Here is a 9,153-nt window from a genome sequence, read left to right as displayed (position 1 = left end):
GACTCCTGCAAGGTTGTTTGCAAGTCCACTCGAAACATTTGCAGAAAATCAATCATAAAGCTTATGCAGAATATTATGGCTAACGCAGTTATGCTTAACAAATTTGGATCTTCATCGGTGAGAGAGAGAGAGTAGAATAGAGGAGAGACTAAGGACTTGAGAGGTAACTGAGATAACTTGCTGTGACTAAAAAATTTAAAAAGAAAGATGAAAAGTTAAGATTGTGTGTCAGCTAAAAGTGTACATAAAAGATGTGATGAAATTCAAAAGGGGGAAGACGTGTCTGGATGAGAAAAAAAAAATTAAAAATAAGAAGAAAGTGAAATATGGCTGGTGAGGAAAATAGTATAATAAAAAATAATAAAATGTAGTAAAAAGAGTTTGCTTGGGCAGCATGCTTTAGCCAAATTGTAAAGCCACTGTCTAGCCTTATTTTTGAATTTGCCTTTGTTGCATTTAAAAAAGTAATTAGTATTTACTTAAAGTAATAGTAGTTTAAGCGAATTGGTTAGATTAATTTTAAAATAACAAGTTTTATATAAATTTTATGTTTACTTTTTTATAAAAAAGTAATAGGATATGAAATTATATATATATATATATATATTATTCTTTTAGGAACTCCGAAACATTCTGAAACGGTATGTCGAAATTGGCCGATACCATAAATATCCTATTCCACTGGACAAATTAAAACGGTATTCATAACATTGATATATATGCTATTATGCTATGTCCTTGCCATAACATATAGTCTATAGCTGGCCAAGCTTGAGGTCCTTAAATTGCTTTCTTTTATAATTTTAAGGATTCTTTTATTCAAAAAAAATAAATTATAAAATACCCCAAAAATATTATATTTTTTAACTTTTTTTCCTCATAAACAAAACAGGAAAATAAATTAATAAATGTCAATACAATTGAATTCCAAATCAATATATCAATATATATATATATATATATATATATATAACTGAAGCCTCTGAAGCTCCCACAGTTTTCCACGTCAGCATTTATTTATTTATTTTTCTATTTTAAATTTCAATTTTTTCCCCAATCTTTTATGCGACTCGCTCTCTCTAACCTATATGCATTGACACATTCTTAAAACCCAAAACCCTAACCTTTGAGCTCTCTCTCTTTGCTGTGTCTCTTTTTTCCTCAAACCTCTCCCTTACAAGCCATCCCCAATCGCTAATTTAATTTGCTTTGTTTAAAGCTTTATCTCAGCTTGCTTTGCTCGTTCTTCGCCGATGAACTTGATGAAGTAGAAAATTATAAGTGAGGACCTCTATGAGCAATGCCGAAACCAAAAGGAAGATGTGGCCCATGCTTTGTACCACTGTCTGAAGCTACTAGACTTGTGGACAAAAGTTGATCTCTAGAATCACAGTAGCCTACATCAAGCAACATCGTTTATTGATCTAATGGGTTGTGTTTTTGTAGAAAATAAAGACCCTGTGCTCTTCTCCATGGCTACGTGGGCAATCTGGAATCGGAGAAATAACCTTTGCCTCGGAAAATCTACAGTCCCCCTCAATGAGCTGCTATCTCAGTCAAAAGAAAGGTTGTGTGAGTTCAAACTCTACAATTCCTCCTCAATAACCCTAGTGGGCTGACCACCTACCAGTTGGCAAGCTCCGAATCGTAATACTTAAAAGGTGAACTTCGATGATGCTCTATTTACAGCAGAAAATAGTGCTAGTTTGGGCATGGTTATTTGCAATGAAGAGGGACAAGTCATGGTCGCTCTCTCGCAAAAAACCACTTTCACAGCTATTGAAGTGGACGCTATGGCAACACAGAGAGCTTTAAAATTAGCAGTGGAGACTGGTTTTCATCAGATAATATTAGAAGGCAACTCACAGATACTCATTTCAGACATGGAAAATAGCTTTGACTCTCTATCAAACATTGGCCACATAGTAAAAGGCATTCAATACATCACATCTTATTTTTCAATAATACATTATTCTCATGTTCGTAGGCATTGTAATACTGTAGCTCACTCTCTAGTGAAACGAGCAATTTCTTTCTCTCAAATGCAAATTTGGATGGAGGATGCATCACCGGATATTATTCATGTACTTCAAGTCGACTTAAATGGCCATTCTTAATTGACAAGTTCAATCTTCTTTCTCAAAAAAAAAAAAAATATAGTATGCATTTGGCATTGGCTTAAAAAGTCAGCATTTTTTACTATTCAACTTAGTTTTACTACTATTCATAAGTCCTACTGCACTTTTTGGTACTATTTATGGATTTCACTGTACTATTCAGCTAACTTTTATCTTTATTTATAGTACTTTCAGCAAAAAGTTTTCAATTTTAGCTAAATTAGTTATTCTCAAATAAACACATAGTCGCAGTATTACTAACCTCCAACATGCAATCGGGTTTAGTCTCAATCTTCTATATATATATATATATATAATATTCGTTGGTTGGAAATCAAAGATAGGATGGGAATTTACTTTATGTTTATTAATGTAGAAGCAAAATAGATATTTGTATGTTCCATTACTAAAAGGCAACGCATCAACCCTCCCCCAACAACTAAATTATTAAAATATATATATGTATATATATATACATAGTGACAAAGCTAAGAATTCAGTTTAGTGGGGACAATGTTGAAAGCAAAATTAATCTAAAAAAATTAATTGATATTAATAGCAACCTAAATACACAAATATATATCAATGTAATTTGGAGATTAATCTAAATAAATAGAGTTTAAACAATCAATTTTATTTCTTAAAATAAATTATTTTTGAAAGTGTTAAGAGTATAACAATGTACTAGAAATTTTGTATCCTCATTGCCTTAAATACTATTAAAAAATAATGTTGAATTCAATATTTTTTCTCTATTCTTTTAAGCAGTTAAAATTTGGATTATAGCAAAAAATTAAAAATTTAAAAACTAAAAAATAAGAAAAAGAGTGGAGGCTATGCTTTTAGTGGTATATATGAATATAAGTAGGCCTTTTTTTATTTTTTTTTATTTTTATTTTTTTATAAAATGATTATGTAGAACCCACAAAGGGGAGAGTTGGTATTTTCACAAGTTGATACTAGGAATTATATAACTGGTAGACAATAATATAGTGTAAGCGGTGGGCCTAAATGAAAATTAAATGTTTAACACTTATGAAATTTATTGTGAAAAACACTGTATATACTATATAGTATTGCTCGGACAATTATGAAATTTGTTATGAAAAAAATTGTAGAAATTCATTATTTACTATTAGTAGTTTGGAAACTTGTCAAAAGGACAAAGCTTTTAGTCTTATGTGGAACCATTGAACTTTGTTTTCATTGGAAAAAGAAGAAAATGTGCTATGTACTTATACAAGACATTAGATTGCTTTCTTTTAAAAGCAAAGAAGTCTTCTTATTTATGCTAGGAGCAAAGTTGAGATAGAAAAATTTTGTTAGGGGGCAAATTGCTTTATAGGTATGTTATATTGGAGTTTTTGGGAAGGTCATAGGGGGCACTTGCTCCCTCTCGCCCTCCCCTGGATCCGCCAATGTGTGTGTATATATATATTATAATTATATGGTGAAAGTTGTATTATCTATGCTTATGCTTATTTAATAAAACTTCCTTTCATTAGGGGGAAAAAAATCCTTAGAACCCTAAAATATTGTTCCGTTTTAGATTATCCAACTAATAGTCTAATACAATGACTTTTTCTACTTTTGTGTTTGGGAATTTATTTCATCACGTTATGAGATTAAGAGATATTGATGAATAAATTTTTTGTTAAAAAAAAAGGTGAGATTTGAACTAAATTCCTTTATTTTACAACAAAAAGAAAAAAGCTTTACCGTATTATAAGTTTATTGTTACCACGTGATTTTTTTTATTAGTTTCAATATTTGTCTCTAAAACATTTCACAAGACCAACTTACAATTACCAGTGTAACTTATATGCATGATTATGGAAGTGTTTTTGTTTTGGAAACTCATTTTGAAAACGCTTAGGATAATTGGCAAATAAGGCTTTGTTTAGAGAGCCAAACAGCCCATCAAACCCTGAAAACCATATGGCTCAAATAGCAAACCTTCTCCACTTTGGATTTTCCCAAACTTATAATAGTCATCTCAACTTAGGTTGAGAAAGGAAATGTGCAACATATTGGCTAGCTAGCTAGATTCCTAAGTCCTAACTCCTAAAAGCATTCACAATGAATTCAATATAATTTTTACTAGAAAGTCATCTTTCTATTTTAACTACCTATCATTTTGGATTCACTCCTCAACAAGCTCTCTCTCTCTCTCTCTCTCTCTCTCTCTCTCTCTCTCTCTCTCTCTCTCAAATTTTTTTTCTCTATTCTATTTAAATATTATTTTACATCGTACATCTAAAATTTATACAAAATTCATGCAAGGAAAACTGATCTGAATGGTGCATATTCTAGTGCCATACAGCCTCTGCAAGATATACGTTAAGTTAAGCTATGATAATTTTTTTGCTTAGTATGATCCTATGAACTTCTAAATCAGCAGGTGCAATATCTATCAAGTTTCCAAGCACCAAATTATCCAATTTATTGTTATGCATGCAATCATGCAATTAACAAAGCCATCATAATTAAGTTTAACTTCATTGTACTGCAAATTATGACAAGACAATAAAAGCAACAATAAAAGTAAATTAAAACAGAAATATTATGTTTTCTAAACTTGGTAAAGTAGATCAGGGTGCTTCAGTTACATCGACCGGGAGCCATGCAATTGAGCAAATAGCAAAGATCTTATATCTGCACATGCAATAGAAAGGTTGTATCTGGTGCACAAGGTTCCCACTTTTGTGAGGCTTGGGAGAGAGATGGTTGATAGGGAGCCTTACACCCCATTTTGGAAAATGATTTCCAAAAAAGAGTATACAATAATAAATATAGTAAAATTTTAAAAATAAAAAAATAATCAAGACTTTTCCCACTCATTTATTATGTTGATATAGGTAGTTCTTTGATAATCAGGAAGATTTCCCAAAAAATATACTTTGTTAAATTTGAGCTTACTCAATGAATGTTATAACAAGGCCAACAATTTTTTTTTTTTAAAAAGGAATGTTGTAAAAAAAATTTTCCTTCTTACATACGAAGGCAGAGCAAGAGCAACGTTTAGGAGGAAACTTTATATATTTTTCTCATGCTTCATTGTAACCTGAAAATTTTCTTTTCTAAAAGAAACTTGACATGAATTTATATTGCATGAGTAATGTGGAATAGAAAATCTACAGCACTATAAATTAAAGGGTGTCACTTTGTTTTATAGATAAAAAAGCATGAACCATATCTGATGTGAAACCATGCTGCAAAGAGTTTCTCTGAGCATGGTTATGTATCACATGTAGATACCAAACACATACAAATTAAAGTGTCAAAAGTACTTTGGCCAATACTTATCTCATAGTACTTTACATACTTGTCTTTATGCGAAGACTTCATTGAAATAATTACTACCATATTCTGTGCAGCAACACAACACTAGAGGCCAAAAGATCAATATCTATTCACATGAACTCATAATCAAGATCTACAGAGGTGATGAAACAAAAAAGAATAGGATAAAAAAAAAAGAAAAAAAAAAAAAGATAGTAAATAGAGTGCAAGCAAAAGAAAGGAAGGTAGCTCACATGGTTCCAGAAATGTTGGTGTTGATGTGGGTATTCTCCTCTTCATAAAGCTTGCCCAAACCAAAGTCAGAGATCTTAGGATTAAAGTCACCATCAAGTAAGATATTAGCAGATTTGATGTCTCTATGAACAATTTTCAATATTGATTCCTCATGTAAGAGAGCCAGACTTCTTACTATGCCAGCACATATTTTCTGCTTTGTAGGCCAATTCAATTTTAAACGGTTACCTGTAGGACCTGAAATTGATGTTCAGAACCCAATCAATAAAATTCATCAAAAGCATTTTCTCCTCATTCTTCTATTATGAACATAAAATGCATTGTAGGTATAAAACATTAGCTTGCCAAACAAGGCACATGCAAGGCTATTGTTTTCCATATACTCATACACCAACGATAATTGTTCTCTTTCAATACAACATCCAAACAATATAACAAGATTTGGATGTTGTAAACTAGAGACCATGCCTATTTCAATCACAAATTAACAACTTCCTTGCTTTGATTTTAAAGAAAGCTGCTTAACTGCAATTGTAGTACCATCTAATAGTATACCCTGCATTCAGAAATATATATTTCAGGTATGTATTTCATAATGTGTCTCCAAATCTCAAGGATCAGGAGGAGAATAAAAGGAAAAAGATGAAACACACAAACACGCATTCTATAATAGAAAAATAGCAGTCAGATACTTTGTCTATATGTAAAAAAACTAGTTTGCAGGTCTAATCCTCTTAACTTTGTCAAAGGCATCAAGCTAGATGTCAGGCTGCATCTTACAATATAACAAGACAAATTTTTAACCCAATAGATGCATGCCTCTTGAGTAGTTAGGTATCTTCTTAAAGAATGAGAAGATAAGAAAAAGCCTTTAGAAGGTACTATGCAGTTGATCACATAGAAGCTATAAGAGAGAGAGAGAGAGAGGGTATTCAAATATATGAAATGGAACTCAAACCCCAGTTGTCACAAAATCTTGTCTTTTGTTTCTTTTTAAAAATAGCCGAGATATTTTGCAAATAATTAGACATTCACTCAACTACAGTTAGCTTAAGTCGTCCATTTTATGCAAATTTTACAAAATAGCAATGATATGAGTTTTTTTGTATGGCTACATAAGCTCAATTATCACCATTATTAGAACTAAATCACTCCAATCATCATGCATCATCCCAAGATAAGTCATATGCCCATATTCCAGCAATCATTCAGTTACTTTGCATGGTGTACTTTGGAATGCTGATTCATCTATGGAGGTAGATAGAAAAATGAAATAAAATATTGCACTACAACAATTTATGAGCCCTAGGAAAATTTGTCTTCACATTGTTCCAACTTCCCACCATAGTTGGAGAATATGAATATTGTCCTTTATAATTTTATATATCAAGATTTCACAACTTTATTACCTTTTTCCTTTGATATCCTCCCTCCCATACAGCCCTTCCACCAAAGAATGCCTAAAATCATAAAAATGAGGAGTAGCACCAAAACTACAGCTCCAACCGCAATCTTGCCATCAACATGGGAGGGAGGATATCAAAGGAAAGAAAAATAGCTAAGAACAGTGATTAAAAAGAAGATGAAATGTTTGGATGTCTTCCATCTATATGCACTATTAACCTCGTTTTTAGTTGTTCTTTTAAAATTTTAATGGTAGATAATTATGTGGTTCTGCTTCCACTAAATTGCTAAGATTATATTGCATGTCAATCTGATCCAAGCATGGAAGAAGCTGGAAAACAGTAAGATTATCAAACTCTAATACATTTACCAGAGTCAACAAAGATAGGAGACACAAGAGGACCATGTATCCCTCTCTTTGGGGCAGCTTTTGTTCCTTTCCCAGCCCAATGAAACTGAATCATCAAAATTTAGTTCATAACAACAGTTGTAAAATTCTTAATGACAGCTTTATCAAGCCCTTGGGCATCATATTCAACATTAAAATCTTTCAATGCCAATTTTCCTGCAGCAAAGTAAATCAATTAAATCCTCTTCTATACCCTAAAATGAAAAATAAATGTGAGAGTACTTGGATATAAACATCAAATATCCGCTTCCCAAGACTATATGAAAATCTATTGCTTGTGAACACTATCTTTGCAAAGTGAAGTTTCACGGTATAATTTCCTTTCGCTAAGTAGCAAGCATAATATGTGATTGAAAGAGGAGATAGTCGTGCACTAGTTTATATTTGGGAATTGTCCACTGTAAGTATGGATTCATTAATTGCTAAATAGTCATTTGAGGTATTGTCAACATCCCAAAAACATCCAGTGCTACTGAATCCCCAATTCTCCACATAATAAAATTTCATTGGACCAGCTATGTCTTCATCCTCTTCATACTCTACATTTGCAACAGTGGTTTTTTCCCACCACAATTTATGTGTAATGAATACTGATCTACGAAGAAGCAGCAATACATTAATGACAATCAAATACAAGCAAACACAATAAAACAAAAATGAGTTTGACATCATCTTTTTTATTCATTTATGTCGTAATCTTGCGCAAGATGAATTATTTAACAATTTTTTTTCTTCATTTTAAAAATAAAGTACAAGAAGAGGGCCCAACAACATAACTGCAGCATATACCTCATAATTTGATCTGAATAGATATATAATTTACTTTTTGAACATGAAGATTCATTTGGGCACTCATGAAGTCTTCTTAATTAGTGACATAGATAAAGAGCATCAGTTTAGTTATCAGAAACCAAAGTGAAAAAGGGGGGGAAATGGTCCTTAAAATTTCATAAGTTTGAAGCTTACAAGTTGTCCCTTCCAGAGAAGCTTTTGAACAAATTTCTGACATAATGATGAAAAGCAATTCGTTTCACAAAACAGGAAAGGTTATTGTTATTTTAACAAGTGTTTTTAGGGTTTAGTTACATTAATTACTCTAACACACATAACCATTATCTATATATATATATATATATAAAATCGAAACTTTTGAAGATTCTACAATTTTCCATGTCAGCACAATATTAAAATACTAATAATAATAATAATAAAACTTTTCTAAACCCTAATACCGGTGCTCTACTTCTCTATATTAAAAATTTTCTAAACCCTAAACCCAATGCTCTGCTTCTCTATATTAAACAAAAAACAACTAGAGAGAGAGATATAAAGAATAGAGAGCTTTTGTGACCGTGAAACACAAATAAATCTGATAAGATGCGAAGAGAAATCCGATCTCCCTCCATCTTCCGATTCCACACAGTTGTTAGTAAGTTTCAGTTTTAGTTTCATGTTCTGTTCTATTCTATTTTGTTTTTTATTTTTATTTATTTGGCTTGATATCTAGGTTATTAGACAAGAAGGTAGTGGAGCAAATTTCAAATCCACAATGTTTCTACTCTCTCTCTCTCTCTAAATCTTTCTATTATTTACCTTCTATTTTTTCGTTTTTGATCTTAGTTTCATATTCTAGGGTTTGTTTTTAGGTTTATTGTGTTTATGAGATCAAAATTTGGGTAGTCCTGA

At 31.6% G+C, this 9,153-nt stretch overlaps 1 pseudogene; it reads right to left on the bottom strand.

Moving 5' to 3' along the window:
• Window positions 1-5,649: 5,649 nt before the first annotated feature.
• LOC126728368 (probable leucine-rich repeat receptor-like serine/threonine-protein kinase At3g14840) lies at window positions 5,650-8,084 on the bottom strand (annotated as a pseudogene).
• Window positions 8,085-9,153: the final 1,069 nt, after the last annotated feature.

The sequence above is a fragment of the Quercus robur genome, chromosome 5, assembly GCF_932294415.1.
Source record: "Quercus robur chromosome 5, dhQueRobu3.1, whole genome shotgun sequence".
Lineage (NCBI taxonomy): Eukaryota > Viridiplantae > Streptophyta > Magnoliopsida > Fagales > Fagaceae > Quercus > Quercus robur.
Note: the sequence above shows the minus strand (reverse complement) of the source record. Positions and strands in the feature narration are given on the sequence as shown.